The 27,309-nt window shown below is 41.1% G+C and overlaps 1 protein-coding gene across 1 annotated transcript in view; it reads right to left on the minus strand.

Annotated features, from left to right (window-relative positions):
- Positions 1 to 25,039, minus strand: part of ST6GAL2 (ST6 beta-galactoside alpha-2,6-sialyltransferase 2) — a 102,866-nt gene extending 77,827 nt beyond the window's left edge. The window contains exon 1 of the mRNA XM_045835237.1: positions 24,929 to 25,039. The gene's annotated coding sequence lies outside the window, so the exon portion shown is untranslated. The remainder of the gene's footprint in view (positions 1 to 24,928) is intronic.
- Between the last annotated feature and the right edge of the window lie 2,270 nt (positions 25,040 to 27,309).

Here is a 27,309-nt window from a genome sequence, read left to right on the forward strand (position 1 = left end):
GCTATTTCTTGGTCGCTCAAAAGGATGAGTCCTGGGGGACTGATCTGCTCTGTTGTACACATGTCTTATGTCTTTCCCTGTCTCTCCTATTTTTTTTTCCGGTCTGGTCGCTCTTGTTACGGTGGGGGGGCAGAGCCTTAGGTGTTCACCGGGGCTGGGCGCCCCAGTCGCTAGATTGTGACGTTATATGTGGGGGTGGGGGTGGGGGTGGGGGTGGGAGCGGGGAGAGGAGGGAATCAATGGCGGCAGTTCAGTTCTCCTGGGCCCAGACCCTTCCCCGGGCTCCTGGGCTGTGAGCTCTGCCCCGGTCCACAATCGCTGCCCCACTGTGTCCGGCAGCCGCAGCTTGCATACTCAGGGATCACCGCTGCATTCTTGCGCCCTGGATGGCTGTCGCGCCGATTCCGCGCCAAACTTTCCCTGACCTCTGCACGCCGCCAACCTGCGCCAGCCCCGCGCCTGCCCGGCTCGTCGTCTCCTACCAGTCTGGATGTACGGGTCTACTTCAACTTCTTGGCTGCCCGACTTCCATTCAGATAAATCCTCTATCAGTTCTATGTGTTATGCTGACCGTAATTCATTGTTATTCTAATCTTGGTTGTGCGAGGAGGTACGGTGCGTCCACCTATTCCTCCATCTTGCCGGAAGTCCAAGTCATAAGTTCTTTGCTCACAATGTAAACATGTTCTGTTTGTCTTCAAAAAGCCAAAGAACATGAAATCAATGGTGACATTTCCTCCCTCCATCCTACAGACTTGGGGGCCCTAACCAGAGCTGGGACAGACCAATGAAGAGCCCAGAGTCTGGGGAAAGAAAGTGTGCTACCTGTGATAATGAAACTGGTTAGAGACAGACACAGAATGAGAGTATAGGTTTCCTGGCCAAAGCTCCCTCTCTTGTTCTGTTTTGTTCTCTTCATTAAGTGATGGAAAGAGACTGAATATTTAAAATCTATAGAAATCTAGTTTACTGGCAATATCCTCCTTGTTATCTAATGATACTAACTAGGTTGGATCATGGATTTTACTTATAGAGTATTTTAAAGTTCTGTAGCTGAACAAAACTCTGTAGAAATTAAGAATGGGAGGCCTTAAGAATACAATGATTTTACATTGTAAAGTGTGTAGAGTTATTCCAATAAAGTTAAAAACATTTGGGGAGAATAGGTGGTTCTCTGTTTAAGTAACAATGTTTCTGAGATTGGCCCCAGAGCAGATCACCATGACTGGCATCCTGGACATGTGGGCAGCACTCCCTGTGGGCACTGTGCACACACAGAAAATACACTGGCAAATGCAGGAAATCTGGGTCCTCCATTTGCCAGCACTGGGACCTGGTGCTACTTAATTAACCTCTGCCATCCTCAGTTCCCTCAACTATAAAATGAGAAAAGTAATGAACTGCTCTGAACATCTCACAGGGTAATTGTGGGGAAGTAGAGACACAGGGTATAAGGTACCCAGGGTACAGCTTGGAATAGCTATTACGATTATGCATGTGTCCTTTCTTCCCACTGGTAAAGATAGCACAGAAACTAGAGAACAGTAACATTTTTCAGTGTGTGGTATCTGGCACTGCCTCTGAACCTTTACGGATATATAAAAAAATGAAACTTCCTGGGGTCTACCCCAGACTTGCTGAACAAAACCTGAGGGGCAGGGCCCATAAGCAAGCATCATAGAAGCTTCCCTCTGACTGTGTACCTTGAAAGGGCTGCTACTAAATGAGTAAAAGACAGAATTAGTGAGAATGGATACTGCCTTCAACATGTGCCTCAGGTAGCAGTGTGGAAGAATCCCCCAGACTGCCCACAGATGCCATCTAACCATAATGCTCTCATTTCTGTTACCTCTACCAAGCCAATGTCCACCACACATTACACTCTAGAGAGTGCATGCAATGCTGGGCACATGTGGACAAGCCCTGCCAGGGCTGTGTTCTCTATGCAAAAACTGGAGCTATCACTCATAAAGAACCAGCTTAGCCCTGGCTGGTGTGGCTCAGTAAGTTGGACATCATCCTGCAAACCAAAACATTGCTGGTTTGATTCCCAGTCAGGGCATTTTCCTGGTTTGCAGGCCAGGTCCCTGGTTGGGGCCTTGGGAGAGGCAACTGATTGATGTTTTTCTCACACATCAGTGTTTCTCTTCATCTCTTTCTCCTCCCTTCTCCTCTCTCTATAATAAACAAACAAATAAGTAAAATCTTAAAAAAAGAACCAGCTTAGTATCCTTCTCCGATATTCCCTGGTCATTTCCTGGGCTGCGTCATCACTGCATACATACCTATTCCTCCCTCAGGTAGAACCTTTAAATGATCAATGGCTGGCACATATTTGACTTTAAATGCTCAATGTACAAAAAAATGATTGAAAGAAAAATATAGTATCATATAAGTTCATGTTTAAGAAACTTAAACATAGGTTTCTTCATTTATTAGCTGTAGCAAAGTGGGCAAGTTATTAAACCACAGATAAGTTTCAACTGCAAGACTGAGGTAATATCATGCTGCTTAGCAAGACTTTAAGAGAATTTTAATTGACCTGTATATGAAAGTCAATTAATGTATTGCCAGCCACAGATATAAAGAATATTCATTCTCTTCTGTTTTTCTTTTTTCATACATTCTAATGAGTTCTATAATGGTCTGTAATAGCCACAGCTTGTAACAAATCTTCCAAAAGGAATCTCTACATGAAATTTCATTCCTACTCAGTTCTTTGGTGATAAATGTTTTACAATTGGCTCTCAGGGAAAGGGGTTGGGGGGAGGAAACCTGATTTTTCCCCTTTACTCATTTCAATGGTGTAACTAGTTCCATCCAGGCCAATTCAAACTACCAATGTGATACTGCTGAACACAGAATTGGGGAGAGATGAGCAGAAGCCCATCACTACATAGTATTTGCACCACACAGACACAGTATATGAGAACCATATCAAGACAACAGACAGAGTAAAATGTAATAAAACAATTATAAAGTTATGCTTTTTGAGAATTTACTGCCTTTATTAATATAATTTAATAATTGGCCCACAAAATTCCTGAAAATTTACAAGCCAGCTCAACACATTACTGTATTTCACCCCACTGAGAAAATGCTGAATACAGAATGGTATAATTTGAAGGCCTATGGTTTTCCTGCCTGATTAGAGAAATTCTTCTGCAGGACCCTTTGAAAAGATGCAGAAAGTAGGTGCTCAGACTTTCTACAAGGGTGAAATATGAAAACAAAATAGCATATGTCTGTACAGCACATAGCACATGTGTGCATAGTCCTGCAGGACAAAGGCCTTGGCCGTGGAGTGAAAGGTCTGTAGTGCTCAGTATGCTACCAACACCCAGCCAATGTGAGTGGTGACAATGAAACTGATTTATTGTAGCTCTTCTCTCCATGATGCCCTTATTATATATATTTGTATGTCTTTGTTTTTTATCTCAGGTTCATTGTAGTCATTAGACGTCAGGCTAAGATGTGACAATGTCGAATATCCATGTCAGACATCTGACATTACTGCTTTACACATGAAGAAATTGAGATTCAGAGGAAGATAGTAGGTTGGCTGTAAGTAAAGAGATATGGACAGGATGCTATGACTTATATCTTTAAATCATACTTTGCTCTTCAAAGCCCTTAAAATACTATACAGTATTTTATTAGCTGAGTCACTTGTACAGACACAGACTGATTTCCAAAAGATAATAGGATATATTTGTAACTTACAAAATTTGGTTTGCATCCTGCTCAATTCAGGAAGTGAGATTCAATGACTCTGGCTTGCATCTGCATTAGATTGTCTTTCCAACAACAGAGGTGTCTTGTTTGAAGACTTGCTCAGTAGTGGAAGTGTAGGAAGGACATTTTAGTAAAGACTGCGTGGTACTATGTAAACCATAAACAGGGGTTCATTTAAACAACAACCTGTGAGTCTGGTAACAGTGTTGCCTGAATTTAATGATAAGAAACAGAGGCTCCTTGAAGTAAGAACCCATTAGACATCACTAAGACCAGCATGTGCATGTGACTTATACAGTCCCACAGGACCCCACAGTCAGCAGGACCACACCTCCTTTAATGCTTCCCTGTCTCTCTTTGAGTCTGTGTTATAAGTGAAGTCCTATGGGACAATGAAGCTTGTGTGTAAGCACAGCAGATACATATGATACATGTGCAGTATGGTGTCCACCACTCTTTAATGCCCCATACACATATAGCTACAGCATTTGTGATAGTCCATGAGAGTAGAATTCCAGTGAACCCATAGTGCGTGGGAGTTCAGCAGGATTCAGCATGAGGACACTGAGCATGTTCTTTTGCAGCTGAGTGGGAGTTCTGATAGCCCCAGGGGCCATGCTTTCTGTTAGAACCAGAACTTGCTCCCAAAGCCAGTAAACAAACAGATAAACAAGTAAATAAAATAAAAAAGAAAAAAAGAAGGCAATGGTGTTCTCAGAAATACACTTGACAAAGGATCCTGATGGTGTCCTTTTTATTTCTGTTAGCAATCCACATGTGCTTGAAAATGATGACATAGAAGGAAGATTGAGTGTTTGTAGAATGTGCATATATCATGAAATATGGTAAACAGAGTTACCATAACTAAACCTGAGTTAGTTCTGAGCAGTGGTTCCACTGTTCTGGTGAGAACAAAATACATAGGCATGTGCCAGCTACAAAGTACATGTTGTGTAATTTTGGTGATTCTTCATGGGAGTTAAGCACTCTTATATTTGGTTTTATAACCAACCTACCCCAATATAAGAATGAATAGTAAAATGCATGCTAATAATTAATTTTTATTTTTTATTTTCTTAGGACAACATTGAAAACAACATAATCAAGAGAAAAAAGAGAGGGAAAAGCATTTTGTTTAGTACCATTAAGAGTATTGTTATTCCTGCTTTTTGAACACTAGGCCTATTTTAGTTTTGCCTAGGGTCCTTCAGCCAGTCCTGGATGTCACACAGCTTGTCAGTGGCAGAATCAGCACCTGAACCCAGGCTGACTGCAAAGTGCCTTTGCTTTGACACCACCTGATTCAGCCTCCCATTAAAAGCAACAGGGTTCATATAATTTCAGAACAATTTTGTTACTATTCTGCTGTCAGCAATCTAGATACCTGACAATTAATTATTTATTCCCTTTGACTTTACTTGTTTTTTTCCTTGCTTTCTCTCAATCATTTAAGCTGTATTTTCTCCATTCACTAACTATTCACTTGGTGCCAGAAGTATTCCCTTTGTTACCCAACAGTGTATCAGCAAAACCTACAATTTTAAAGACAGTGAATGGCTAAGTTATTTCTAAAATCCTTAATAAAGACAAATAAATGACGAGTTCTATGTAAATGAAAAGTTTTCAAGCTTCTTTCCGCAATACTTAATTACCTCTATAACCATGTATAGTAGGTGTAATCTTTGAAAGTGTGGACTCTCTAGGAAGAAAGAAAGTTGGATAAAATGAGCATGTGGCCGCTAAGCAGGCATTCTATTTCAAAGGGGGCTTGTTCAGCTGAATAGCAAGCCATGGGCTAGAAGTAACAGATTAAAATTCTGTGTACTTGAGTCCAAAAGGGGACTCAAAGTCAGAAAATTTTCTTCCTACAACCCTTCTGCATCCTCATGATCCACAAACCACTGTCTGGATTGTAAGTTATATGAACGATAAGTCATTTCAAAGAGCACAGTATTATAGAAGAAGGTAAGCAGTGACAAACAAACATTTATGAGGACCACTGAAAAGAAGGGCCAAAAAACACTGCTAGAAATGTAGCAAGTCCATTTCCTTTGATGACTGTGCTGTGTTCTAATAATAATAGCTACTGAGTGCAAATGCCACCTTTGAGCAAAGTACAGATGTGCTGATTAGCATATAAAAATAGTTTGTAAAAAAAAAAAAAGAACCAGATCATTTACTCTCATTTTACAGAGGAAGAAACTGAAACCTAGAATATGGTTAACTTTTCCCTATTTTGTTAAAACAAAAAGTAGGGAAAAAAATCACAAACCTAAATGTAAAATGCAAAACTATAAAACTTCTAGAAGATGACAAGAAAAATATCTGAGATGTTTAACATTAAATGATTCCTGCTGGAGAGGGAGAGAAAGAACAGTTAGCCTGTTAAGAGCTTTGGACAAGCTGGCAAGCAAGAGGTGCTTACATTCTTGTTTGGTTGTAGAACTTTGGATTAACTCCCAGGTGGCTATTTCCAAAATTATCTAAAGAGAATGACTAGACACCACTGCATCCCAGGTGCTTCTGCTTCTTGCTTACACTCAAACTGTCCAGACTGTTGCCGACAACAAAGGAACAAGCACTCTTTCTTACAGTTTGCATCTATCCCAGAACTAGCTCTGCTGCACCTTCACCCACTCCTTTATTTATAGATAATGTAAATTCTTTCTAAATAACTTACATCTTTTTTCCTCTACTTGATGTATAAGAGTTCCCTCCAACTCCAGTGTAGCGGCATGCTTGTCTTTTCAAGTAGTCATGTGCTGGCGGTTAAGACTTTATACCCCAAGTCATTTTCTTGCTAGCAATGTCCTAATGAATCCTTTCTTTAAAAAATACTTTCAGGTACAACCACTATGGAAAACAGTATGGAACTTCCTCAGAAAACTAAAATTGGATCTGCCTTTTGACCCAGCAATTCCACTCCTGGGACTATATCCTAAGAACCCTGAAACACCAATCCAAAAGAACCTATGCACCCCAATGTTCATAGCAGCACAATTTACAATGGCTAAGTACTGGAAGCAACCTAGGTGCCTATCAGTAAATGAATGGATCAAACAACTATGGTACATTTACACAATGGAATTCTATGCAGCAGAAAGAAAGAAGGAGATCCTACCCTTTGCAACAGCATGGATGGAGCTGGAAAGCATTATGCTAAGCAAAATAAGCCAGGCAGTGAAAGATAAATACCATATGATCTCACCTTCCTTTATCAGGAACCTAAACAATAAAACAAAGAAACAAGCAAAATATAGTCAAAGACACTGAAATAGAGGACAAACTGACAGTGACCAGAGAGGAGAGGGGAGGGAATTTCAGGGGAGAATGAGAAGGGTTTACAGGAACAAATATAAAGGACACATGGACAAAAACTAGGGCAGGTGGAAATGGGAAGGAGGTGGGAAGAGATGGGTGGGTGGGCTGGAATGGGAGTAAAGGACAGAAAAATGTACTTGAATAATGATTAAAATTAAATTAAAAAATAAAATAAATAAAAAATAGTAAACAATTCATACACAAAGAGTTATATCAATATAGTTTATAATGGTAAAAAACTGAAAAGAAACTAAATATACAGTTGTAAGAGAATAGTTGAAAAGCTTATATTCATTTCATAGAAAATAGGCAAATGTTTAAACTAACATGAAAATTATTTATTGTTAGGAAAAACATTTTGAAAAAAATACTTTCAGCTCTGGAAGTTAAAATTTATGTATATCAAAGGTAACATAGTAGAAAACGTAGATGACCTTGGGTATGGTGAAGACTTTTTAGATACAACACTAAAGGCATGCTCCATGAAAGAAATAACTGATAAGTTGGACTTCATTAAAACTAAAAACTTCTGCCCTCTGAAAGACAATGTCAAGAGAATGAGAAGACAAGCCACAGACTGGAAAAAGTTTGGAAAAGACACATCTGGTAAAGGACTGTTATCAAAAATATATAAAGAACTCTTAAAACTCAACAATCAGAAAACAACCTGATTGAAAAATGGCCAAGATCTCAACACACACCTCGTCAAAGAAAATAAATGAGTGGCAAATAAGCACATAGAAAAGGTATTCCACATCATAATTCATTAGGGAAATGCTAATGAAAACAATGCGATATCACTACACACCTATCAAAATGACTTAAATTCAGAACACTGACAACACCAAATTGTGGTGCTAAAGGAATTCTCCTCTTTCAATGCTGGAGGGAATGCAAAATGGTAAAGCTACTTTGTTCGTTAAAGATAGGTTGTCCGTTTCTTACAAAACTAAACATCCTCTTACCATACTGTAATCCAGCAGTCATACTCCTTGGTATCCAAAGGAGTTGAAAACTCATATCCACACAAAAACCTGCACGCTGATATTTATAGAAACTTTAATTATTATTGCCAAAACTCAGAAGCAATCAAGATGTCTTTCAGTAGGTGGATGCATAAATAAACTAGAGTGCATCAAGAGACAAAATCAAGAGAATGGAATATTATTCGGTGCTAAAAAGAAAGGAGCTAGCTATTAAGCCATGAAAAGACATGGAGGAAACTTAAATGCATATCACTAAGTGAAAGAAACCCATCTGAAAAGCTTACACATTGCATGATTCTAACTGTATGACATTCTGGAAAAGGTAAACTTTTCCAGGAGACAGTGGAAGATCAGTGGTTATGGGAGCCATGGAGGGAAGGGATGAATAGTTGAGCACAGTGGAAATACTCTGTGGAAGTATTAGGCAAGTGGAAATACTGTGTATGATATTATAATGATGGATACAAGTCATTAGACATTTGTCCAGTCTCAGAGAATATGGAACAATAAGTGAACCTTAAGGTAAACCATGGACTTTGTAACAAATGCACCACTTTCTGGTTAGGGGGAAAACTGTGCATGTGTGGGGGCAGAAGGTATGTGGGAAATCTTTACATGTTTTGCTCCATTTTTGCTATAAACCTAAAATCTAAAAGTTTTAATTAAAAAAAAAGTAAGGGAAGAAAAAGAGAGAAGGAATAACTCACACAAATCTTCCCAAAGTGGAGGCCCTGAAATTCCAGTCTGTTGACTCCAGAGCCCATGTCTCTTCTCAGGCTGCCCTTTGCAGTTTACAAAGAGCTTTCACCTGTTGTGCAACTCAGAGCCATATGGACTTCAGATAAATGTCCAATTCTGACCTTAGTTACACTGAAAATAAACTTTTCATAGGCCACAAATTTTTAGTAACTGAAATACTAAACTAAATATCTGTATACAATTCCCAAAGCAAAGAGAACTGTCCTGAAAACCTTGAGCAGTGCTTCACTAGTACTTGCTGTTAATGTCATGTGCCTACATGTGCAGAGAAAGGGATGGGAGACTGGATGCTGAAGAAAGGCCAGGAGAGAATCCAATGTTTTAAAAAATGTCATCAATCTAGTGTAAATATAGAATTTGGGAGCTTATGTGACAATTATAATAAGCAAGCTTGCTTCCATTTTTAAGAAGAAAATTTCTAATCTCAGAATGTTCCTTCTGTAAATTTCTGCCTCCATGTTTGTTAATTATGGCTTAAGAACAAGAATAAGAAAGTACAATTAAAAAGCCCTATTAAATACACTATTTTTTGAAGGAGTGCCATTATAGTCTATGAAAGTTAGTAGTAAGAGATAAAAAAGTAGATGGCTGGTAATCCATTGCTAGGTTTCCACAAACCTGTGACTACCATGCAATAAGTTTCTTTCATTCAACAAATATCTAAGGAAGGAATTTGCTAGCCTCTGGGGACACAAAGGTAAATTAGATAAGCTCCCAGATGTTTGAATTTGGGAAGAAGGGTTAGAGAGGATTTAGGGGTGATAACCAGAATATTCACAAATACAAGACAAGTATCCTAGGACATAAAAGCAGCACTGAGGAGGTCCCGGTGAGGGATCTCCAGACTCCACAGAATGAGCTATCTGGAAGGGCATCTTTCACCAGGTACAGCCAGTGAGCAAGGGTGAAAGGCATTGGACCCCAGCTGTTTCCTTTGGTACAGAGCTTTACCTCTTTCACTCAGATTTTGCAGGAAAAACCAAACTTGGATGACTTTGTTAATTTTCTCCAGCAAGCAGAAAATATCATTTCATCTTTTTTCCAGAAGCCCCCAAGCAACAACTTCCCTTTGAACTCAAGAGGAACTGTTCCTATCCTAGAAAGCCTGCTGAGATCAGGAGCAGCTGGACCCCCATACTGTTTTCTAGGTCAGGGAGGGATGAGTCTTCTAGATACAAAGTGCATACTACCACCCTTCATGTTGATAGGCATAATTCCTTCAACTCTTCCCTCCAAGTGAAAGGTGGGAAGATCTCATTTCCCAGTGTCTTGGCTCTCTGGACAAAAGTGGGGTCTTCAAAGCTGTCCATCAGGACGTTCTAGAATGATGAAGAACCCTTGAGAGGTGAGAAAGAATTTTGGTTTTAAGTCCTTCTCATTAACTTGAATGATAGTTGTATTGCACACTGCACCCAGCAATGGAGGGATCCCAGGCTGAGGTTGAGGGCCCAGCCAGGAGGCTCCTGACCTTTGAGCTTGGGGGACAAATTTTCCTTTAGTTATTCATTTGTGAGATTATACTCAAGCAGACCTCTGTGTTGAGCCAAGTCTCATTTTTACCAGGCTGACTGATACAGGGTCCTGGGGTGACTGCTAGGAGGTCTGTCTGCAAAACAGCCAGTGAAAGGAGGGCAGGGAGAGCCAGCTCTGTACAGACGGGGGAGCACTGTGCTCAGCCACCATTTGCAGGAAGGACTTTTCCCACCACCACATAGTGAGATCTTCCCTACTTTTCATTTGGTGGGGACAATTGAAAGCATTAAGCACATCACCCTGAAGGATGGTAGTTTCTCTTCTTAGAGGCTGTTGGGGACCGCCCTGCCTAGTCTCAGGAAGCTGTAACCCTCTGTGACTTAGGCTGAGTGAAAAACCTTCAGACCAGAAGCCACTAAGGAGACAAAACTTATTTCCCTGGCATGAGCGCTGCCTGTTCTAATGCCTGGCTCCATTGCATGATCGGCAGTCAAAGACGGGTAACAATTCTCTAAGAAAGAAAATGAATCTAAGACAGACATGATCATGTGGGTATACCCTAAGGGAAGATACTCACCGGGCTGTGGAAATGAAGGGGTGATCGACATCAACCCCTGTCCCCTCGGCTTTGTGAAAGTCTGAGTCCTTGTGAGAAATTGAAGTCTCCTGGCTGCCTTTGTCTTCTCCGTTAACTCAGTTAACTCAGACGTGCAGGGGCGATGCAGTCCAGACCAGAAATGGCGAACCCCCAGGGTAATCAGGCTTGGGACATAGAATATACAAGATCCTGTGAGATCTGTTTGCTGGAGGATATTATTAACTTGGAATTTAAAGGCACAGACAGGAAACCTTTGGAACCTATAGTCCTTTCATATGTTAAAACTCCAATCTCTGCCCAGAATCACGGCAGGAGTTCTGTCTGCACCTTTGTAAGTCACCTACTTCTTTTGATCTTTTCTGCCAGACTGTGAATCCACAAACTAAGTCTGTTTTCTCAATAAAAATCTGCTTGGGAATGGAGACAAGGTGCTCTCTCCACTAGAGAGAGAGTGGTCATTCCACTTTTACTTCCCCACAGAAACTGCTTGTCTCTGTGTATGTCTTTCTCATGTTTCGACGAGCCATCTGCAGCATTCTGTGCACACTGCAGGCAGGTGAGCATGTGTCAAGGGGCCCCAAGAGAAGGGCTTTCTTTCCAAAATAAGAATAAGTACAATTATTTTGGTGTGAAAACTGAATGTTTGATAGTAATTCACCAACATGGTCTAAAATGTTAAAATTTCTAATTACTTCAGACTTTCATGACATGTAAAGAAAGGTAAATGTAAGATTTCTTGCTAGATCCTTATTATTTACTACCAGTTTCTAGGAAATCACAGAATTGCCTGAGAATAAACCTTCAAAGAGTCTAAAACAGTTGAAGAAAAGAAAACCAAAAAAATAAACAAGCAAAACACCAACCCCATTACTGCAGGTCCAGACCAAATTTACCTCCTTCCCAAAAGCTTGGGATCCATTTGAAACCAGTTCCTATACCTAAGGATAATGAGTTTCCTGAAAAGTACAGCATAAGTTGGTGGGTTGGTTTTATCACAGAGTTAGGCCTTCCTGGCTGGCAAGAGAATTCTAAAACATAGTAATAGAATTTTCTTACCACATCCAGTTATCAAAAACCTTGTCCAGGATAACATAATTAAAAAGTGCAGTGAAACCAACTGGCAATGCAAACCTTATTAAGCTATGATAGCAGGACTCATAAGGAAAACTAAAAGGCCTTGAGGGCATGCAGAGATCTAAAGTCATTAAGAAAAATGAAATGATTTTCACAGATTTTCAAAATGTAATATAAGTACCAACAACCTGGGACCTGATGCCCTGGGACCCAAGCCAGACTTGTCACAGTAGACTGAGTTTTCTGACTTAAAGAGGTTCCTTTGCCTGGTGTGTGATCCAGTGATCCAGGTGAGCTGGTGCTGATGCGGAGATCCCCCACAACCTGGGAGGCAGTGGGTCACCGAACAGAACTGCCAGAGCGCCACTGTCAGCAGCACAACTGCAAATAGCTAACACACACAAAGACATTAAAATCCACTTAACTTGATCATGACAGTGATTTAAAATTATTTCCATGGGTGAGAAGAAATCCATAGTTAGGTTTACTCTGCACTTAAGAGTGAAATCTTATGCAAAAGATTTCAAAAGATGCAAAATCTTATGCATTTGTAAACAGAGCAATAAAATTGTTTGATATAGCCCTGGCTGGTGTGGCTCAGTGGATTGAACGCTGGACTGTGAACAGAAAGGTCATGGGTTCATTTCCTGGTCAGGGCACATGATTGGGTTGTGGTAGGGTCCCTGGTTGGGGATGAGGTGACGTATCGATGTATATATCTCACACATGGGTATTTCTTTCTGTTTCTCTCTCCCTTTCACTCTCTCTGAAAGTAAATAAATGAAATTTTTAAAAAAACTGTTTGATATGTATTTGAACTTGGCATGCTTTCATTAAATTTCTGCAATGTTCTATTTACCACTGAGAATCACTAAAGTTCCCTAACTTCAACTACTGGTAACATTTAAAATTTTTTTTATTCTACTATGGATTCAGAGCAAGGGCAAAAGTCCCTTTGGTTACAGACACATCCCAGACATGTCCCTATCTCTAACTCGACCTTTTTGGAAGACTGCAACATTGAAAGAAAACTCTCTTAGATGGTACGGAGAGATGCACAGCATTTAGCACTCCAGAGGATATGAATCCAGGAAAATACTTGAAAATGCACAAAGTTCCACATAAACTCTGATGACGCCAAACAAAAGCTGACCCTCCTGTGTCCTTGGAAGGTTCATCTCAGCCCTGAAAACTGTCTGCTGAAGGAAGCACTGGGAGAAGGGGGTCACTGTCATATCAAGTCACTGCACTGAAGGCAGCACAGCTCCTTCCCCAGGCTTTCCACTGACTGTGTGTGTGAGCTTTCCCACCTGCACATTGGGTCAAGGCATTGCATTTACAATTCTTCCTGCAGAGTTAATATTTCATATCCTCCCTGGTCTAGAAGTGCCTTTCTAAATTTTAGTGTCTATCCATGGGTGATTTGTGGATAGGCAGAAAAGAAGGCAGCACAACAAAATGCTGCCTTGCCTATTCACTGTGGAAGGGTCTTAATTATCACACAAGGTACTAACAATATATGTAGCTCTAATTATTAGAATTTGATAAACATTTAAGAGTCCAAGACAAAGTGTTTTTATAAACTCTCCCAGGACAGATCCTACCTAATTTATTTACTAATTATTTATCAATTACATGTATACCTCACTTCTGAATGCTTTAAGACATGAACAAAGATGCCCAACCACATTGGTAATAATTATGAAAGGAAATGTGAGTTTTAGGTTTTCTCAGTGAGATTCACAAATTATAATGAACTGTTTAACTTTGGTTTGATAAATTCTGTGACTTCAAGCACTTCAAGCTGCAGAACCTATGAATGACACTGAGGACTTCCTGTACTAGCAGTTAGAAAGTCAAAGTTAAACATGCAGCTAATTTTACCACAGGTGAATTGTATGAACAAGAGTTCAGTTCTTACAGCATCCCATCAATGTTATAACAAAGCCATGTTGAATGAAATGAGGACATTTGAGGACCTGCTATAAGTATGTTTCTCTAAAGTGATTAACTACAAGATAATATAGCTACAGAATGGGTCATCTGGACCACAGTTCCTGGTCTTTAGAATGTCCTGTTTATAAAGGGATCACTAGAATTGAGGGAACTGTATAGACAGGAGTTCAAGTCAACAGAAATACAGAAAAGACCTTCCCTCTACCTTTATTTGGGGAGTGGAGTAGTCACTTAAGTCTCATAGTACTCTTAGCTTCATTGATTCAATACTCATCAAGCATCTAGTGTCTTGAGGTGTGCTAAGTAGCTAAGGTATGGAGTCTCAGGGATGAGAGAGAAGTAAACAGTGCATTATAATATACAATAGTAAGTGCAGCAACGGAGGGATAATGCTTTGGCACAGAAGACCATTAATTTATCGTGTGTGTGTGTGTGTGTGTGTGTCTGTGTGTGTCTGTGTGTGTTTAAGTAGAGGAATGTTGCTGATTGAAGGAAAAGGAACCAGATTAATCCTTAGATTCAGCCTGATATGGTCAGAAAAGAGAGCCTAAATATTGGAAAGTAGAAACAATAAACTGGAGCCCAATGCAGAATCGCATGATGTTCTAAGGCAAGACTGTGTCCTGTATGTAGTGGAGGGCAGCTGGAGCATCCAAGGAGAGGACACTTCAGATGGACAAGCTCAGGGTTTGGAATGATGACTGTCTGCCAATAGGGAGAATAGGTGGGGTTTCAGGAGATGAACGAGAGTAGATGGAGACGTCTATAAGATAAATGTCTTGTATAAAATATCCCTCTGGCTACTAACGGTGCAGGGGTTCCCTCCATTTTTTCCTGTTAAGAATATGATAAACACTAGTAGCTGAAGCCCAAGCAACAACTTGCCCTCCAGGAACTGTAGATGTCCTTGTCTCCATCAGGAAAGAGACTCTGGACAGGCACAAGAAGTATAAATACATATTTTCAAGCCACTTACATAACATCTGGAAAGGATATGTTGCAGAAAAGCCACTTTGTTAGAGGTAGCTGAGAGACATAATTTCCTTGTCAGGATACAGAAGCTGAGTCGTGACATTCTCAATGCTATGTGTGAACCATGTCTGTCAAGCCTGCAACTCCATAGTACTTGGTTCCATTTGTGTCTGGCTTTGGGTTTAAGCCAATTCTTTGACTTTAGTAAAATTCTGAATGTATACAAATAATCTGAGTACATCGGATCTTTATTAAGCAATCTCGTTGTTATCCTTTTAATTTTTTAAGTCACATTTCCATTTCTTATTTTCTTCCTATCTACTAAATTTTAAATACATCCCAGCTTTTCATTATATCCCTTTGAACTTTAGTTTTTGGTACAGTGGAAATCTCCCTCAAAGCTGGTTAGTGTACTCCAAGTACCAGGCAACGCATAGCCTAGACTGATGTTTTAGATTTTAGCTTTTAGATTTTTATTCATTACTTCCAAATTGCAGTGCAGAATTTCTCTATGAAGATGGAAACTCTAAAGAATACACATGACTTTAACCTTCCCTGTTCTGCTGAATGTTTGTATCAGCTAGTTCCTTAAAAACATCTCCTGGCCCCGGCTGGTGTAGCTCAGTGGATTGAGCGCAGGCTGCGAACCAAAGTGTCACAGTTTTGATTCCCAGTCAGGATACATGCCTGGGTTGCAGGCCATGACCCCCAGCAACCGCACACTGATGTTTCTCCCTCTCTCTCTCTCTCTCTCTATCTCCCTTGGATAGAGTGACACTACTTCCTGCCTATATACATAGACACAAGAAGCCCATAATTGGTACAGACATGTTTAGAGAGAATGAAGAAGACACTAAAACTCACAGACTTGCTGGTGGGAAAAAACACTGGCAACTGGGGGTGTATTGGGTAGGAAGGGTGAGGATGGCCTGTTTCCATGCACCTCTTTTCTCCTCTGATTCTCTTCAACATCATTCGCTTCTGGATGGTGGACTATCAGGGAAAGAGGCAGGACACAGGCCTGTCCTTTCTGACCCTATGCACCAGCCTGAGATGAGTTAGCAAATCCTCAAACGACATCTTTGATTGGCAAGCTGGGGATAGCTAAGTTTGCTTCTCCACAACCTTCTGAGATTCCAGAAGGTGGTTTGGAGGCTTTGTTCCATCTCTATCTTTTGTATTTGAGGTAGATGAAATCTAGTATGTGAGCATATATGTAGCTGAAAAGAATTATGTTACATGAAAGTAAATACAGTCTTGTGAATTAAAAACAACAACAACAACAACAACAAACAGTTGAAAACAAAAGACATGCTCCAACAACAACAACAACAACAACAACAACAAACAGTTGAAAACAAAAGACATGCTCCAGACTTATTTTGTTCAGTGATGTCCCTCCTCCAAGCACCTGGAGTTCCACAAATACTGTGGCAGGAATTTCTTTTGTTAAATTTGAACATCTACCTCCCAACATTCTACCAGGAGAAGGAGTGGAGTTCATGACTCATCCCTGCTTTCCTCTACCCTACAAACCACCCACATCAAATAAAGAGGTCATTCTGGTATACGCAGGTGAATCGACTACCAAGGGATTTTTCACCTTATCTCCAAAAGAAGATGAGCTTACAAACTACACTGGATAAACTACAGGACTATTTAAATACAGAATGGCATGATCAGTCCTTGTGTCTTATGCACAATACAAAAAAAATATATAAAGGAAACAAAAACACACATGATGGGAATTCCTCCTATAATCCTGCCCTATGCCCACCTCTCCCCTGCCCCCACCCCACGACTTGAATTTTTACTTCCAAGAAAAGAACAGGTGGGCAAATTAACCAATCTGAGTATGCATTTGAGTCCAGCCAGGAAGGAATTCTAAGGAATGGCTCTCCTACCAAGCTGCTAGGGTCTGGGTGGAGCAGGCACCTGACAGACAGTGCCTCTTGCTGCCTGCTACAAGGATCACATGGAGCATTTAGGGTACTGCTGTGAATCACTTGGACCAAAAGTGCTAGCCATTATGCAGGATCAGTTTATATATTTTTACACTCTAAATTCACCTTTCATCTTCAAATATGGTGTGGTAAGTTTAAGATAGATTTAATTTGGACATCTGGAAGGCAGCAGGTCCCAGGGAGGAGATCTCAGGTGAGTTTAGTTTTGCCAGTAAAACATGCACATCATGCTTTAATTATATGCACAAAACTTCATATTATAATTGGTTTATAGACAGACCTTGTAGGAACAACAAAAGTTCCTCGGTCTAGGATTCTTGTGATACCTTTTAAAAGGCACATCATTTAATAAAATCTGAAGCTTTTCTTTTGACCACTTCTGGTTTTACATCTAATACTATGCTTATCAGTCATGAAAAAATTGAAAAAAAAAACCCAAACAAACCACAAACCAAAAAGATTCATTATGCTCTTTTTTCATATGTATCAAACAGTGATATGTGGGGTATTATTGGGGTATGACTATACTACAGTATGATATGTTTTAATTAATTGGTGGAAAGTGTAGAGTGAAGCAAGTGTAAAAAATATTTAGATTTAACTTATGGAAGCAATCACATTATTTTAAAACCACACCTTACAGACATTTTCCTATTCCCATCCAGGCAATTTCTGAAATTCTCCCACCTGAAATAATGATATAATCTATTTAATGTCACCTCTGAATGTTACTATAAAGCACCAAGTATTGAGCTAGGCCAATTAATTAATTAGTTAAATTCTCCTAGCTACCAATTGTGAACACAGGGCAAAGGAATATAGTTTGTAACTACACTGTGACTCAAAGAGGGAAAACTTTCTTTTGTAAAATGGAAATTATATGTTGTACCTATACACATTATATGCATATTTATATACACACCATGTTTTACCTGTCATGTTCTCATTTAGTCATAAATTACTTAAAAAATTTCTTGGGAATTAGAAGGTATAGTAAAATAAAACTCTGGAGCTTATTTATTGTCTTAATTCTTTTACCTAAAGAATTAAGTGATTTGAGAGCACCATAATTCAGGGTAACTTCAAATAGTAAACTGTTCTCCATCAGAGATACTGAGTAACCTACAGTATTTGGTCAAATTCAGGTTGACTTGAAACATCTAGGAAGATTCAACCTCTTTCAATTCCAATGAATAGCTAACTAATATATTGGACTCAGTCATTCTGCAAACCACCAAAGGTATCCTGAAGATGCTGCTGTTATAAAGAACATTAATAAATACACACACATACACACACTAATAAAAGTGCTCTCTCTCTATATATATGTATACACACACACATACACACACACAACCTATTTATATTAAATTAAGATTAAAGCTTAAACCCAAACCATCTTTGATATCTTCTCACAAATCACATATAATATAGAACATATAATTCTCTCAGAGGTCAGTGTTCTGGTCTTGGTTTTGTTACAAACAAATGGGAACCCCAACAGTTAATGTTTTGGTATCCTAATTCAAGCTCTTATTCCTAATCACAAATGTAAAAACACATTAGTGCATATTCCTCCTGTATTTGTTTGTGTGTGTGTGTGTGTGTGTGAGAGAGAGAGAGAGAGAGAGAGAGAGAGAGAACACGTTATTTTTAAGGTCAGTCTTCTTCCTTTTCATATTGGGATTTCTTATGAGATATAATTTTTATGATTTTAAAATATAATTTACATAGCAAGATCCTTATTTCTAATTGTAGAATCAAATTCATTCATTTAATCATGCACCTATAGTTTCATATTGTAAATGGGTTAACTGTATCATTTGGAGAACAGCCCACATTAACTGTATTTTTTTCTACCCATTTGTGGTCAGAGGTACAGACAAACATTTTTAACATATAATAATAGACTTATATTTCAGAAAAAGCATCACTATACTTTCAAGGAAACTACTTTTCAAATATTACTGAATAGTAAAAGCTACTTGATTATCTAAGACATTTACTCTTTCCCACGTTTAATTCCCACATGGCTAAGTAATTTTGGAAGCCATGACAATTACCAACATGCAAATACCTCCACTTGAAAAATTTGTGTAATTTGAACATAGAAAATTAATTGTTTTATTTTTTTCATCAGGCTCAAACACTAGAAGCAGCAGCCTAGAGCAGAATTCAATGCATGAATTATAAACTTCTGAAAACAGAGACTTATAATCAAAATATTCAGGATTTTTCTTCACAGTGTATTCCCCAATGGTTTAGCCAATGTATTTCTGAATGCCCAAAGAGACTACTTTCTGAGCTTGCTCTCTTTGCCAATCCAATAAGTCAAAGCATAAGGATAATTTTCTCAAATCTTAGCTTAAATTTTTCCTTGGAAATTGCACTTGCTATGAGACCATTCATATGAACCTGAATTTCATTCTAGTACTGACTGCCTGGATTTTCCAAATTTCAGGGGCCATTTGTAAGTTGCTACTCAAGCCTCTTTCAGCTTCCAGTGGGGCGGATCCCGGATCCTGGGGTCCGCAGCGTTATGTATGAGATGAGATGAGGCAAATTCACATGGACTACTGAGTCTTGTGGAGGAAAAGGGAGGGTGCGGCTTCTTTCTCAAGGGGAGAGCACCTTAGCCCATGTCTTGACAGACTTTTATTGGGTTCAATTTGCACAGGAATACAGGGTGTATACGTAAAGCTCATCAATCATTGTCAGGCAGAAATGATTAAACAATAGGTAACATTTAAAGAACTCTGAGGGCTTATTCTGAGTCGGAGTCAGACAGTTAAAGGGCCATAAAATCCAGTTTCTGATAGACACATGGACTTTCTGTCTACATGCCACCCTTGTCATCCCCTTCTATCCTGTACAATCTTCCTGATCCAATAGGCTCATCCATGCTATGAACAAGTGAAAGCTCACAGTTATAGTTGTTCTCTGGCTCTGACATAAGAACAGGAGGAGTCATTCCTGTTTCTCTGTAGACTCAGGTCTCAGTCTAACAGCATGGACTTTTGAGACAAAGGAACCCAAGTTCAAATCACAGCTCTGCCACTTTCTTATCATGAGGCTTTTGAGGAAGGCACTTCACCTTACTGAGGCTGCCTCCTCACTTGTAAAAAGGGGATGATAATGGTATGTCCCAGGGTTGTGGCTAAGATGCACTTTGATAAATTACTTGAGCAAACAGCAGGGTAATGACATAGGACGTTTGAATCAGTCGTTATTGTTCTTTGAACTACTACTCTTACCTGTACTGTATGGTGTTTGAAGAGATGTCCAGCATGTTAACTAAAGGTTAATTCTCTTTTTAGTATATAAATTAGCTTTGTATCGTGTTAGATTATATAATTATATGTTTTATGGCACCCCAGCACCATTGGACAGAATATAATTGAAGTCCTCATTTTACACCCCTGAAGTTGAGCCCTGGTGAGGCCTAGACTCCTTCAGCACTGGTTTCTGCAGGAGCTACACTCCCTTGGACTCAGGTCTGAGGCCTGCCAGGACTTTCCTTGAGGCAGTATTCTGTGAGATATGGGCTGTTTTGTGAAAGTCCAGTGCAAACTGCAAACCTACTCTCCATACCTCCTAGCTTATGAAAGCCAATGTCTGCCTTGAGTTCAGAATTCTTTCCTAGAGAAGATCACAGGAGCAGCAGAAACCAGAAGGGCCATGCACAGTTCTGTGCAAACAAACTCCCCAAGAATGAGCAGCATTTCTCTGATGGTGCTTCCACCCATGCACTTGATATTGTGGGGCCTATAGGTGGCCAAGTGAAGACAGTAGCTGGGTCACTGCTGGGACCCAGCTTTTAGCAAGTGTCAGGTCTAGGACAAATACTAGGCTCAAACCACCAGCTTCTGTAAAACCTTATGACTGCTCAGTTCCCACCTCATACCCTTTAAAGGTATGACTGCCATTTTGCCACAGGCTAGGTGGGTTCCAAGCATTTGAATTAGGTACTACTGCTCCCCATCAGTTCTGGGGTTGGAGTAGGCCCAGCCACTTGCAATTTCAGATCAGGATGGGATTTAGTAAGAAGCATAATAAGTCCATGTTTTTCTGATGCTTCTGCCTGTGCCCTATATACTCAATAATGTTTATAAACAAATATTTTAAAAGAGGAAGGAGGGCTTTCAGAAAAATGGTAGATGTGTTAAATTGAAAGTCTGATGTTTATTTGCTAACAGAGCTGGTCATCTATACCACACACTGTCCTTGACCTTGGCATCAACCTAAGAACATTTAAAATTTCTGTGTAAATGTGCACCTGTACCTTCTGGGTTTAAAAATTAGTATCTGAGTTATGTAATTATTTTTCTTATAGTCAGTTCTGAATTTCACCCCACAGGTCTTTTTAAGGAGAAGCTTTCAGGGCTTAAAAACTCACAACTTAACATATACCTACCATGAGGACACTATCTTTTGCTTAGACATTTAAGCAAGTCAAATAAAGTACTTCATTTAAATTAAACAATTAAATTTAGGATCATGAAATAGAAGATCTGGGAGTGGGGGGAACAAGCATACTTAAAGAGAACATTGTATGTTAAAAAAAGACTATCATCACGTACGTGTAAGATATTTTTATTCAAAAATATCAAGTGAGATACCAAATCTGCAAATTAATTGAAAGTATATGCAAATTAATTCAAGTTAATTGAGAAGGATACATATCTCTAACTTTTGGAACAAAATCCATCATTTGGAAAGGAACCCTAAGCAGAAGTTGAAGAAGCCTAGGAATGAGATTGTCATTTTAGAGAAGACTTAACCACTTGAGAAATGCCTGAATAAATTCTAGACCAAGAGTATAAAATTTTAGTTACTGTAAACAGATGATCAGAGACTCATGCACTTAAATCATCTTAGAAAGAAAATAATCTTAGAAAAAATATTCAGAAACAAGTATCTACAGGAAATTCTCAGCAACCACTTCCCAAATTAACTAATCTCCCTAGATGGCCACAAATCCTCCCCTAGATGCAACTTAAGTCTTCATCCTAGAGGAAACTCTTTCACTCTTAATTATCCTCATCAGAAACCAAGCATAGTTGATTACTCTACTCTGCATAATAAATCCATTTATATAATTTCAAATATTAAATTATCTCAGCCTTGAATCCTTCAGTCTCAGTATCCTCATTTCTTTATCACAACTTCTTGGATTGTGTACAACATATAATAGACTCACCCACTGCTGGTCTGCACTCTGAACTCTCCACAAACTCCACCTCATCTCGGGTTCACAACTCCATTAACAGTTGAGGCTTATATTATCACAGTTTCTACAAGAGACTGAGCTCCAAATTCCAGAAGTTTCTAGTGCACCAAGCAAAATGTAAAATACTACAATTTTATCAATCACAGTAAAAACTGAATCAAGAATTCAAAATGTTTGAGTGCCTTTTTTAAAACCTAGCTATGCCCTGGGTGGCGTAGCTCAGTGGATTGAGCACCGCCTGAGAACCCAAGTGTCGCAGGTTTGATTCCCAGTAAGGGCACATACCTGGCTTGCAGGCCACGGCCCCCAGCAACCGCACATTAATGTTTCTCTCTCTCTCTCTTTCTCCCTTCCTTCCCTCTCTAAAAATAAATAAATAAAACCTTAAAAAAAAGATGCATTGATTAAAAAAATAAAAAATAAAACCTAGCTATAACATTTAAGGCAATTCACCATTATTGAATATTTTAGGTTTAACACCATTTTGATCATAATATCCATCCATACACTATTGTCAACAGTTTTTTGTAACTCATTAGCAGGGAATGAAAATCTTCAAGTGTAAACATTTGGGTTATGGGTTGCATTGCAGAAAAGAATGGGGAAAGGAGAGTAGGTAAAAAATAGCTTCGAGACCATTGTTTTTCTTTTAAAAGAAGTGTTGATCCTAGTTCTTAACAACTGGATGACATACAGTATTTTAACTTATTGAAATTCTCATTAGTCACAAATTTTATTTCAAAAGGGCAAAATATGTTGACCAAAACTTCAAAAAATTTTAAGTATCAAGTAACTTGCATGAAGCTTTTTAAACCTGCAGAAAGTACTTAAAACACCAAGCATGTTTCTAGTCCACCAACGCCACCCTCACACCAGCAGAGTCCAGGGCTGAGTTTCCGCGTGTTCCTTCTGGGTTAGAATGCTAACAGCACGGAAAACAAAGATTTCAAAGTAACATTTGCCTCTCGCCCGATTTTCAGCATGACCAATAAAAATAAGCTCACGAAAATCCAGCAGGCACTAATTTTCTCTCACAGTGTTTCTCGAATTACAAAACAGCTTTGAAAGTTTGGCCTGACCAAACAGGGTGCTACAGAGACCTGGGAGGCATTCGTAAAAGTCGCACTTGAATTCCTAGAAAGCACGCTGCTGGCTCTGGAACACAGCCCTTGCTGGGAGCTCCGGCTTGACCTTTTCACTTGGTTCCCTGGCACCGTCAAATGGGAAGGTAGTGGATGTTCCTTTCCGTATCTGAAATGCACTAACGGTTCTCTCTCTATATGGTGGAAAGTAAAACATCTCGAAAGCAGGAGCTGTCCCCGTGCAAATGCATAAAAATGAAAAAACCTGGTGTTTAGGATCCTCAAGGCCCCTCCTGTCCCTAAACCGGTACAGCTAGCAGAAAACAAGAAATCGATAGAACGTACTAAATTTAAGCTTATGAAGTGCACTTTCGCAAGGAGGTGGGGTCGAGAAATACAATTAAAAATCTAGATTCCTTTCCAGAGCCAAAATGAAATAATAAATCACCATGAATGAGCCACAGTGACAAAACAATCCCTTCTCATAGCGCGAACCCTCCAGTTAGCTCACCCTTTCCGAATTCCTTTTTCTCCCCCCAAAATCACCTTTAATATCCTCTCCATACACACAGGTCAGGCTCCTTGTCGCCGAGTCTAACTCCATACTGAACACCACCCGACTGCGGTGACACCCAGGAAGACGTCACCCCACCTTGCGACCCCCGTGTCCTCCCTCACTAACCTTCTCCACACACTGTGCCTTGAAGCGCCCAACACAGCGGTGCTAGGCGTTCCCTGGCTCACGGCGCCGCAATCCCGGCTGTGTATGTCACATTTTATTCTCTTGCAGCCCCTCGGGCGCGCGTGCCACGCGCTCCCGCACTCACAAGGACACCCCTGGAGCTGGGGACTCGGGCCTGAGGGCGCCTGACGCACGCCTCGGAACTTGGGGGCTGCGGATGCCAAGGGAGCTGCTAAGATTCTCCTGCTTGAGGCCGCCGGCTCCTGTGCTACCTCCGGAGCCCGGAGCGACCCACGCTCCTGTCTCGAGCGTGCGGAGCCATGCGGGATCATCTCCTAGGGGCCAGAGCTGCTTGGAGCTTGGCGGCAGCCACTGGGGTGCGGATTGGCGCGGCCTCTGGGCGGATTCCGGGCTGCAGTCCGCACCGCACTGCACTGCGAGCCTCATTGTTCCCAGCAGCTCGCGGATGGTTAGAGCGGCGAAAGGAAAGGCGGCCCTGAGTTGCGGGGCTAGGAAGAGAGGGCTCCAGATCTCCAAGTAGAGCCTACGCCGCGCCCCGCCCTGCCCGGAGCTCCTCGAGTCCCTTCCACCCTGCACGGGGGGCCCCCTCTCGCTCTGCGGTCGGCTGCATCCTCACCTCTCCGTGCCTGGGTTCACCTAGCAGGCGAGCTCCCGACACTAGGAAGTTGCGCTCTTCGCTGTCCGCTCCCCGGGCCCCCAGCTCGTCTGGCCCGCAGCTGGCCAGCGCAGGCGGGGTCCACGGCGAGCTGCTCCCCAGCGGCGCTCTGAGCCCTGCCTCTGGTAGAGTGATTGCAGGCTTAGGCTGCGTGGAGCTGCGTTGCTGCCTATAAAGGCATGCCTCTCCCAGCTACTACCGGCAGCCCGCGCTGGTTTCCCCAAAGGTCACCTGCAGGGGCTCCGCCTGGCACCGCACCTAGCACCCAGCGGGCACTCAGGTCTCAGAGGCGGCAGAGATGCAGAAATATAAATGGACTATGGGTGACGAGGAGGGGAGTCTGGACCCATGGCCCCGCGAAAGTGAGTCTTTGTGTAGCTTATTCAACACACTCTTCTGCAGCACCCAAGACCGAGCTACCTGTGTGTGAGGCAGCGCCCGAGAGTAAGCGCCCGCGAGCCGGCCGGGTGGGCGCAGCATCCTTTCAGGCCTGCTGGTTCTCTTTGTTCCTCCAGCACCGCAGGCTCCGCGCTGCCCCTTGGCCTTCGCTCCCGGGAGCTTCTCCGAGGCTGCAGATGGTCGGGATTGGACTTCAGAGGGGCCACCTTCCATCTGGGGGAGGCCTCTCGCCGAATCCAGTGAAAAAACTCCACAGAGGCCCCCACCTGACCGTCCCTAGCTCCAGAGAGACGGGAAAATTCTCGGAATGGTGCTGCTGGAGGCGGCTCTCCGGTAATGTGGAGAGAACCAGCTGCGGGAGTGTAGCTAGAGGGGGCGGTAGCGGCCGCCAGGAGCCGCACATGGAGTTTCTGTCTGCTAGAGTGAATGTCCATTTGTCAATGTGGCTCTCTCTTGCTCTTCCCAGGCGGTCACAGCTGGCCCTGGGCCCAAGACCATTCTGCCCTTTTGTTTGCTGATAAACACACTCCTTTTAAATTCAACGTGCGTGCGCTAAGGTGGCAGTGGGGTGGGACCTTGCCTCCTTACCGGGGGTGGTCCTTAGGAACACAGAGACCTATTCAGCTGTAGGGGGAGCCCCCAGGTGGAGCAAGGTTGAGTAGTGCTCATCTCAGAGGAAAAAGAAGTTACCTGCCTCCTGTCCCCAGCCCCAATCATCCCAGGTTCTAAAATTTTGGAGATACAAACCATTCACTAAATCTATATTTTAAAATTCGAATGTAAGTTCATTTAGCTAATTGAGGCTTTTAAGAAAAAGCAAACAAACTATTAACTGGATACCCAATTCATTAGATATCTGAGTGCCCACTATCTGCTGGGGACTCTGGGTTCAACAGTAAATATGTGAAGGGATTTAGAACAGGCCTCTCCAAGACAGGCCACTTGGTATGTGTATTATTTTGAGCTGAAGGCAATGGAGACCCTGTGGTCTCATGAGAAAATTTCCCACTCCCTTAAAGAATTTAAATTAGAGGCCTTGCCCATAGTAAGAGCTATCACCAAAAATAACTTCTTATGGCCTATCCACAGGGCAGGGCAAAATACTAATTACTGAACATCTGCTCTTCTTTTCATCCTGCAACCAACCTTCTACCCCTCTAAAGCCCCAAAGTGAAGAGGTAAGGACCTCATCCTCAAGTTAGAATGCCATATATGCCTCATTTTCTCTTTCTGTCTGAGATCTCTCTCTCATGTATATGGGTTCCCATACTACATATGTAATTAAATGTGTTTCTTTCCTCTCATTAATCTGTTTTACTTAGATTTAATTGCTAAACCAATATCAGAGGGGTTCATCTAAAACTCACTTAGTAAAATTCACTGTACTCAATTACATGTGGGCCAGAAACACTCTGTTTCCCTAATTCTGTTAAATGCTTCTAACATCAGGGATTCTGCAGAACTGCATGAAGGGACAATGTGTCATACCTGTTTAAAAAAGCAACTGTACTTCAGAAATGTGAAATATGTTCAGTTGCTAAAAGTACAGTAAGTTTCTAAAGAAGTGACATGTTAGAGTCCCAAGGCTAGTGGGATCAAGAGAAGGAAGTTTTCACTGTAAGAATGTTCAAACCTCTAAGAATTTGTATGAGTTTATTTGAGCCAAACTGACAACAATTGCCAGAAGCAAAATCTCAATGTATTAAGAAAATGCTCTGGAGAATGGCAGTTTTGCACCTTATTTTATACATTAGAATCCAAGGAGAAGGCATAAGAGGGGTTACATGAAATCCATTTGTGGTAGATTAGGGAGGTGGGAGAAAGCAAAGCAGGGAAATCTCTGAGACTGGATAACAAGTAAAACAGATAGACACATACTTTTACTTTGGTGGGTATAGGATAGTCCACACTTAACATGTACAGCACTAGAGATGGGGAACAAGATAACAATGAGGGGCCCTGTGGTCTCTGCTCTGGCAGGAGGCTGTGCCCTGAAGGTCTGGAAAAAGGGGATTACTCTGACATTCCAAAAGCGTGTTATCTGAGATGCAAAAGACAACAGATAGGCTCAGGTAAGGTAAGGCTGACCTTTGTCAAGGAAGATAAAGTCCTAGGACATGTCTCCCTGTCATGTCATGACTCTCTTTTAGTTAAGAAGTTTTAATTTTACACCATCTTATGTAGTTACTTTAGGTCTCTGAGTTTGTAAGGCCACCCCTGAGTTTCTCAGATTTAGTGTGTAGTCCCTTTTTCCTCCACAAAGATATGCAGAAAAACTTACCTCCAGGGTAGCTGAGGGGTCCTGAGCAGGTTGCAAACACAATTGGCTTTGTTTTTCTCCTGTGTAATACATATAACACTACCTACAGTTAGAGTTTGTCTTAAGAAGTAGAGTTCACATG

This window comes from Phyllostomus hastatus, unplaced genomic scaffold (assembly GCF_019186645.2).
Source record: "Phyllostomus hastatus isolate PE091 unplaced genomic scaffold, TTU_PhHast_1.1 phas_contig_2, whole genome shotgun sequence".
NCBI classification, from domain to species: domain Eukaryota; kingdom Metazoa; phylum Chordata; class Mammalia; order Chiroptera; family Phyllostomidae; genus Phyllostomus; species Phyllostomus hastatus.